This window comes from Amphiura filiformis, chromosome 6 (assembly GCF_039555335.1).
Source record: "Amphiura filiformis chromosome 6, Afil_fr2py, whole genome shotgun sequence".
Lineage (NCBI taxonomy): Eukaryota > Metazoa > Echinodermata > Ophiuroidea > Amphilepidida > Amphiuridae > Amphiura > Amphiura filiformis.
The window spans coordinates 48,950,857-48,960,082 of NC_092633.1; positions in this window are offsets into that span (position 1 = coordinate 48,950,857).

Here is a 9,226-nt window from a genome sequence, read left to right on the forward strand (position 1 = left end):
CATAATTATACACGCATTTCTCAGCGTCAATTTGAAGTAAATCGCACTGACTCTGTGTCTCGCTGGCATCGTCAACATTGGGTATGTGTTGTTCATATTTACATTTTCTTAGTTGCCTTGAATAAAGTTTATAAAAATGTATATGTATCCCTATTAACATTACAGTCACGCGGTAGCTGTGACCAGCAAGTTTTAAAAATAAACGGCTGATAAAGTTTTATTAAATTATTTACTGTCATAAATCAAGGATAACATATAATTTCAAACATCTATGTTTCGTTTTATTCGTTTTATGGAGTACTTCGTAACCCGATGACTTTCCAAACTTAAAGCTGCTTGGCTACATTCATAAAAAGAAATAAAATCCACCAAAAAAACGTTGACAACGTAAAGAAAGCAGCAAGTTTAAAAAGCCCCCACCTCGGCTCACTTTTTGAAACTTGGTCCCATTTTGAATATCAACAGCAAATCGGTGTTTTTAACGTTTAAACAATAGCATCATTGCCATTAACATGCCTACTTATTATAACACAAAACATATAGAGGATATTGGCCAAGAACAACATAATAACCTTTCTGATCGTTCCCGAATGCTAACAACTTAATATCGCATCGGCACATTAAAGATACATAACACTTCTGGAAATGTTTTAAGTTGATAATTATGACAAAGTTTAAATCAGTATCTTTTACAAATGGGACCAAGTTTCAAAAAGTGAGCCGAGGTGGGGGCTTTTTAAACTTGCTGCTTTCTTTACGTTGTCAACGTTTTTTTGGTGGATTAAAGTTACAGGTACAGTTATAAACATCAACAGCAATGTAACCCAGATAACTCATGAAAGCCGAGCATTATTCAGGCTTAAATAATTAAGGTGCAAGGGGAAAAATAGCAAAGAATAGGTAGGAAATAATAATTAGTAATAGATAAATGAGGAAAGCAAAGGCTTTAAAAAGAAAAAAGATAAAAGAAGTAGTTTTTGGAGAGGTGTTTACGAATTGCAATTCTGCTATTGTATATTGTAGACTGCTATTACATTTGACTGTATTAGGAAGTATATTTCATTATTTATTGTATTGAAGTAAAATTTTGCAGAGTTCTTAATCTTGGAAACAACAAAATTGAACCTTCTGTGACAAGTATAGTATTGTTGTAAACCGTGGCTTCACAATATTATCATGAAGTAAGATGAAGTGCCACAAGCATTAATGAACAGAAGACTTCCAAGTTGTGTTAGTTACTGGTTTATTAGATATGCATGTAACATAGATCGGTGTCAGATCACAAGTGTAAAACAAACTGTAGAACTCTATATCATACTCGAATACACTGATAACTGATCTCATATTGAAAATCCCAGCTCCTTATTATACACTTTGTAACAATAGAGAGAAGGGGTTCCAGGAAATGTGAACTTGCTATTGTGAGGGGGGCTCACAATAGGGTCCATTGAGAGGATGAGCTTTTGAAGGAAGGTTGTCCCTCACAATAGAGGATCAGCTGGTGAAGGAAGGTTGTCCCTCACAATAGAGTCCATTGAGAGGATCAGCTATGACCAAGACCATATCACTCACAAAGGAATCTATTGAGAGGGATGTTCACAAGAGGATCCATTGGAAGGGATGTAGCCAAAGTACATATCCTTTGTGATGGCTCACCAACTGTAGCCAAAGGTCGGCCCTCTCAATAGGCATTATAGATGACCATTGGTAGGGATCATTAAAGCGTGCTCCTCACAAAAGGAGTATTGTCTAACTTATCATGAGTGTGCATGATGACATCATAACCAAACAAGGAGAAGTCTTATATTCCTACTATGAAATACGTGTGTGCGTGGCTGTGTGAGCACCTATTTAAGTTTTAAGGGCGTACTACACCCATATATTGGTTTGATTGGTCTAAATAAATATTTTTTCATTTATAGCTAGGCGATATATGCACGGATCATGTGAAATAAAATAAAAATATGAAAAAAAGAAAAAAAAAAGTGCTTTTAAACAATTGTAGTAAGTCATTTTAGCCCTATATATATTTTGTTTACTGTATCCTAGTTACTCAGATGCGTGTTTCATAACAAACCATGATTTATTCTATTCAGCATGTTCAAGTAGGGTACATGAATAGAATACATTAAATCCTTTGTTATACTCTCTATAGAAAATCTAGTGGTGCATGCAAAATATATAAACACTTACACAATGGATGTATAGTCATTAGTCAATAATATTATAATGTGTTGTTAGGAGAAGAAAAGGCTATTAGGTCACCGTATGTCAGGTTATAGGTCAATTGGTTCAGGTCAAATTTAAGCATAAATTTTGAATACACATGTGAGAGTTTGTGATATCATAATGAGGAATAATTTTGATATTCTGTCTTTAACTGGATATATATCGAGAAGTGCAAGGTGGATATACTAATATACCTTGGGATGTAAATGGTGAGTACAATTTAGAATGCCTAGTTGCGATGGATTTCACAAATAAATATAAAATAGTTACCAAAATCACAAACGTTAAGCTTACGGAAAACTACCCAATATGGTGGTATAGGTGACAAGAAATACAATTTTTTTCAACATTGCTGTAGTATGGTTGTGGTAACCTGTTACCTGTGGCTTAATGAAGTTTCAGTGAAATAATGTCGCAAGTTAAAAATACAAAATATAGCTCAACATTGAAAATAGAAGCATTTTAACCAGTTCCTTTTTTGATAGTTGTGGAGCACCAAGTTCATGAAGTTATAAAAGAAATCAGGAACCACTTATTCCCATTTTACATATCAACTTTATTTCCCTAACGTGTTAGCAACACACATCCAACATTTTAACGAAATCCGTTGATAGTAAGCTTTCCAAAATGAAGTGAATTTAAATCATCAGTGATGTACCACATTTTGGCTTCTACTTTTAAAAGCATGTAAGCTACGTTGATACCGATGCCACCAATAAAACGAGAAGATTTGCCCCTTCATTTTGCATACCACTTTGTCCATTTTTTTTTTTTTAATTTCTTCACAAAATGCAAAAAATGCAAAAAAAAAATCAATGGTGTAGTACCCCTTAAGGGGGTATAGGAATACAACACTATCCATGGTGAGCTGACGTGGAATGAATGGAAAGAAAAACATGTGCTTAAAATGGAAAACTGCCATTTTCAAAGAAGTTTATCAATCAGTTAGTTATCAATTTATCAGTAGTGGCCATTTATTCAAGCGACTGACAACTGATTTCGGGCTTGAATATTTATGCAAATTTCCTAAGCTGTCTGTCATTCCTGTCATACACCCTAAGAGTCGTCGACCTGGCCCGGTGCAAGTGTCTGTAAGTTACTATCACCCTTTTTACATATTTTTTTACAGTTTGTTGTTAACGGAACAGAATTACAACCATACGAATACATAAAGCACAAAAATGAGTGTTAATGTTTTATTTGTTAGGCAACATTTAGCTTCTCTGAACACTTCAAAGAATACAATCGATTTAAAAAAAACAAGTGCTCATGGCTTTTACGGTCAATTCTTATCAAGTATCAGCAGCTTTTAGTAAAGCAATTCTTCCACTCTTAACTAAATGTTAATTACATTAGGTTTTTACCGATATAAACCAGGGATATAAAACACACTTTTATCTAGTAGCCTTATCATATTAGTCACAGTAAAGTTAGCCCGTTTTATCACTTATGTGACGACATTGTATACTCCTGAAGATGATTTATCGTTTGTTTTACCATGAAATCAATGTACAACTCTGGCTATCCAAATATTGCACTCTGCGACATAAAGTAGCACTCGCACATTCTTAAAAATAGAAATAGAAAACAAACAACATCGCACAATTGAGTAGTTAATGTAAAATGTACCCATAGGTATTATTCACTGAAAGCCTATACGGCTACATTTACGCAGAATGGTTGAAACAATCGTGGCAGGATTATTTCATTTCTTGCACATTTATAGCGGCGAAGGATAACAGTTTAGAACGTTGTCACCGAATCAAAGTGTTACCATAGCTGTAGTGTCTTTGGAATAATGAGTCAATGAGCAGGTTTAATTAGGTACTCTAATATTGCAAAAACGAAAACGAAAAAAGAATAATTAATACAAAGAACAAAGAAAACGACATTGCAAATGAGACATTTGTGTTTTTCTGATGCAAACCAAACAAAAAGAATGCAAATCTTCAATACGTTGAATTTGTAAAACACCAGCTGTCCAGCTAAAAAACAAACTGTATGCAATTCTGAGAACAACAAAACTCGTCTTAAAAGTTTTTCGCCATGGATTCAAATTGATAATGGATTGATGTAGACCAGCCTTCACCATAAACGTCTGTGCAAATTGTTACATAATGAGACAATGTGGATTGGTCTGAATCATAATTTATATATCTATCGTTTAAATGATTTGGCTATAGCATCAGCAGCAGGCACCGATATAACTACAATCAAACCTAAGTAGAGAGACACGTGGTTTGAATGTAGGATAATTTTAAAGTACACGTTAGCATGAATGATTACTTGAGGAGCAGCAAAGAACAATCATATCAACGTCTGGCTACTTGTTGGAGCATTAGAGCGAAACAAAAGGAAACGCTCAAGGCAGAGATGAAACGGGTCCTTTTTATGGTAAACAACTTGCGCCTAAACATTTGTACGTTTACGTATGCGTCTTCATTTTCATGGCCATTCAGATTGCCACAATACAGATAACTTTTTGTCCGCATATCGTTTGTAGGATAACGTCAAAGTACCTGTATAGATATCAGAGTCAATTCTCAAATATATAGTAGAGCTATAGAGAATACTCTGATAATTACGGTGTGATCAAGCAAAATCAGTCTAAAGTCGAACATATACTATTTTCAGTTTCTTAAAGGACTGTAAGCAGCATTTACAAAGCTACATTTTGCAGAAAATCCCATTGAATTTGGACAACCAGTTCAAAAGATATGAGCAATTAAATTGTTTCCAAAACAATATATGGAACAAAAGGAAATACTTCCTTTATTTGACTATATCCGACAATTCTCCGACTTCCGACTGATTTTGCGTGATCACATCACTATTCTAATTGCAGTCAAATGTAGTCATACATTCAGAACCTAAAGTAGACAATGAAAACAAACCAATTCAAACACCTTTACCATTGTTGAGCGGATTTGTCCAGCTGTACACCTTTGCAGCATTTTTATTTTTAGTAAAGTAGGTTGCTATAATGTTGTATTTGTTGTCGGTAGTTCATTCTTTCAAACCAAATTGATACTAACTGTACGTAGCGGATATCATTATGACATATTTGAACGCTATGTGCAATAAAGGCTTATTGTGTCTTCTTTTCATCCACAACCGCAATTTGTTCAGCTTCGAGTTTTATCTTAACGGCATTAATAAATTAATGCATGAAATGCGCATCGTGTAGGTGTGAACTACAATTAGGTACCGGTATTACTTCGATGGAGTTCAATACTCAATACTTATATGACATGCGAAGAAATGTGTAAATGTAGTTGCATACACTTAGAAATCTCACACGAATGATTTCAAAATGTGATTAAAGCATGCTTTCAGTGAATTCTAATATTTTGAAATAAATGTTTCTTTGCATATCTCGCTAATCCATGAAAGGTTTCCACCTCATTACCATCCCCACGGCGATGCTCTCGTGTATATATGGATTAATATTGGAATTTTTATTTGTTTCAAATGCAAAAATAACCTTCAGTATGACACAATCAAGTTTGGTCAACTTTGATGTCACCGTGACAAAATCACGTGTGTGATTTGAATTCTCCTCGAGGGCTTATATTCAAACTATATAATGAATTATTCATTAGTTTGTAATCTTATTAAAGATTGATTAATATCTCTCAACTATCAGGCAAGATTATGATAACAGAAAGAAGACAAGCTATAAAGAATCTCAATATTGATTACACAATTAACCAAATGTTTGTACTTATTTCAGGAAAATGTGGGAGATTTGAAATTCAAGATAACCGAGTTTTTATAGTATTTAGCGAGATCTCAATCCTTGCAATGAAAGTATATCAGTGCAAAATGTAACTCAGTGGTTGTGGTAAACTTCATATAATTTTGATACTTTCATTGCTTTCATTCTCAAATTTGTTTGAAGTTAGAATAACAATTCAGTCAAGCTTCGATGGTAATAGCTTTGGCAGTTCGTTGGCATGAAAGGCTTCAACCAAGTACAGCTTTTGTTTTGTGTTTAGTTTTGACGTATCCTTGAATATTGATTTTGTTCGGACAATACTAATGTCATTTTGTGTGTATTAAAAATAAGAATAGTGCTGAAGTATGTGACATTTGCTCAACTTGTCGATAACCTATAAACTATAAATTATGTAAATAAAGGTTTCTTTGTTGAGAAAAATATTTTTTCGATCGAAAAGATAGCTTTTATGATTCAAAAAGCCATTTTATTTTTCCAAATTGTAAAACGTGGTATTACATTTCGTAAACCTGGTTTCATTTTGATGATTAACCAATTAAAAAACAATGGTCCGGTGGTCCTAATTGGCTGAAATGTACTAAACACCTAATCAAAATTAAACAGACATTTAGCCGATGTTGGGTCTCATATTTCTTGTCTAAGTCACGGTATAAATTTGATGTTCATGAATTTAAATACTGTATAATGTGTTGTTTAAAGAGAACTCTCAGTACAATTCACATTTAATTGTAATTTACAACAGGGGCACTCTTTAAAGTGTAAAATGTAAGGTAGGAAAAGTGCAACTATAAATATTTTTCCGTTACCTTTGGGAAACCACAGTGCACATTAAAACCTTACCTATGATTGGGTATCGATTAAGTTTACCCATTTGCAATGTAGCAGGGGACTTTTAGGTTCGTATTATGCGATACATTAAACCCAATCGGGAAACTGTTGAATATCGCACGAGACTACTTATGACCTGATTGCGTGAACTTAAAGGCTACATAGCCTGGCCTTTAATAGCAGGAAATTCTGCTGGTTTATATAATATTCTTCTAGGTTTCAATATTTGACGCATTCCTTAACACTAGATCTATTTTAGATAAATTTCTATGCTTATTCGTACTACTATAATAGTGTGTCGAAAAAGTACACCTATTTTCAGCATTTTCAAAGTGGACATGGTGGAATAGACAATTGTGCGTTAAGATTTCTTAGATTTATCTATTGATATTTCATTTAGACAATTATCATTTATGACACTCGAGTTGAAATGTCCAGTTTGAGAGTTTAGCAAATCCAGAAGATCCCTCATTTTAGAGTACTCGCAAATCGACAAACTGTTCAATTGTCGAGTCTCTTAAATCGAAAAGGCTATAACTCAATGAAGAAACAAAAATACACAGGGTATCCAAAAAATCTTGCAATTTCTTGGTTATTTGTGCCTTTTTATTTTATTATGTTTCTTACTTTGTTGTTTCTTGCTGTCTTTTTATTTACAACATAAGTCATTTCTCTTTTGGGGATACACGGTTATTCTGAAGTGAGTTTACTGTGCTGCTCTGCTCTCTACATGGTTGCCTCCTTGACGAAATCAGATTTCAGCCCTGGTCACCATTGCATCAATTGCGTTGCGTACCATCTTTGTACGCCGGATACTTACGGTTGGGAACATCTTGGAGGCCAACTGGTGGTACTCACTCATAGACGTTGCTTTGGATTTTGCCCAATGGAAGAAATCAAGTGCATGTCACTCCACAGCATGACCCATCCGAACCACTCATCCCTGGACAGAGTGAAAACGGGTACATGTCTTGCAAAGGGCATATCTTCACAAGTTTAGAAAGTTAAAAGGTTCCTGGGTGTGCAAAAATATAACATAATTGTGTATTTTAATTTGTTCCGTTACTTTTTGCTTCTCCGAACACTTCAAAGAATACAATCGAATAAAAAAACAACGCTCGATGCTCTAAAGGTCAATTCATATATATCAAGTATCACGCAGCCTTTAATAAAGCAATTTCTTCACCCTTTACTAAATGTTAATAACATTAGATTTGTACAGACTTAAACAAACTTTTATATAGTAGCCTTATCATATTAGTCACAGGAAAGTTAGCCCGTTTAATCACGTATGTGACGACATTATTTACTCCTGAAGATGTTTGATGTTTGTTTTACCGTAAAATCAATGTACAACTCTGGCTATCCAAATATTGCACTCAGTGACATAGAGTAGAACTTTCAAATTCTTAAAAATAGAAATAGAAAACAAACAACATCACGAAATTGAGTAGTTAATGTAAAATGAACCCATTGTTATTGTTAATGTTCAGTGAAAGCCTATATGGCAACATTTACTCTTACGTAGAAGGGTTGAAATAATCGTGGCAGGATAGATTTCATTTCTTCACACTATACGCGCGAAGGATGTAACGGTTGGGAACGCTGCCGGCTTGCCAAATGTCAAACGACTTAGACATTTATTCAAAGTGTCACCATTACTTGTTGCTCACTTGTGAGGGTTAAGAATCGGAATATATTATAGTCTTGGATTTATTTTTGCAGCTGACTAGGTGTTTTATGATTGAACACCTAGTTGGTCTAAGTTTAAAAGTGTTTTAATAAACCCTTATTTAATAAACCCTTAAAAGGGTTTATTAAATATAGCTTAACTCTTTGTTCCACCTCAAATAGTACACTGCAATAGATCGTTTGCTTGAAAAGCGTATCTGTTAGCTTTTGTATGAGTTCTGAATCCTATGGTACATTAACTACATGGTGTTCATACAACAAAATGCCCTACGATTCTCAACGCTCAAGTCCATAACATGCTTAAAATGCAGCACTTTCACAGCGTGGTAGATTTGCGTTTGACACAAAATGAATCTGGAATTCAAGACACTTTCGTTGATACTGACATTCCGACGAACAAATCGATCTTTTTCAGCAATGAAAATCTATTCAGATGTGTTGATTGTAGTGTACTACTTGAGGTTGTGTAAAGTGTATAATACGCACTTCGTTTCTTTTTGAGGCTTAAACAGTATTTTTTTTAATTGAGCAACAATTAGTGATAACACTTTGAATAAGTGTCAACGTATGTCGTTTGACATTTTGCAAGCCGGCAACACTCGGACCTGTTATCCTTCGCGCCTATAGTGTGCAAGAAATGAAATATATCCTACCAGGATTATTACCACGATGAACATTTGGCAATTTACATACAGTATATTGTACTCATCTACACATAGCAGCTACACATGGCAGCTA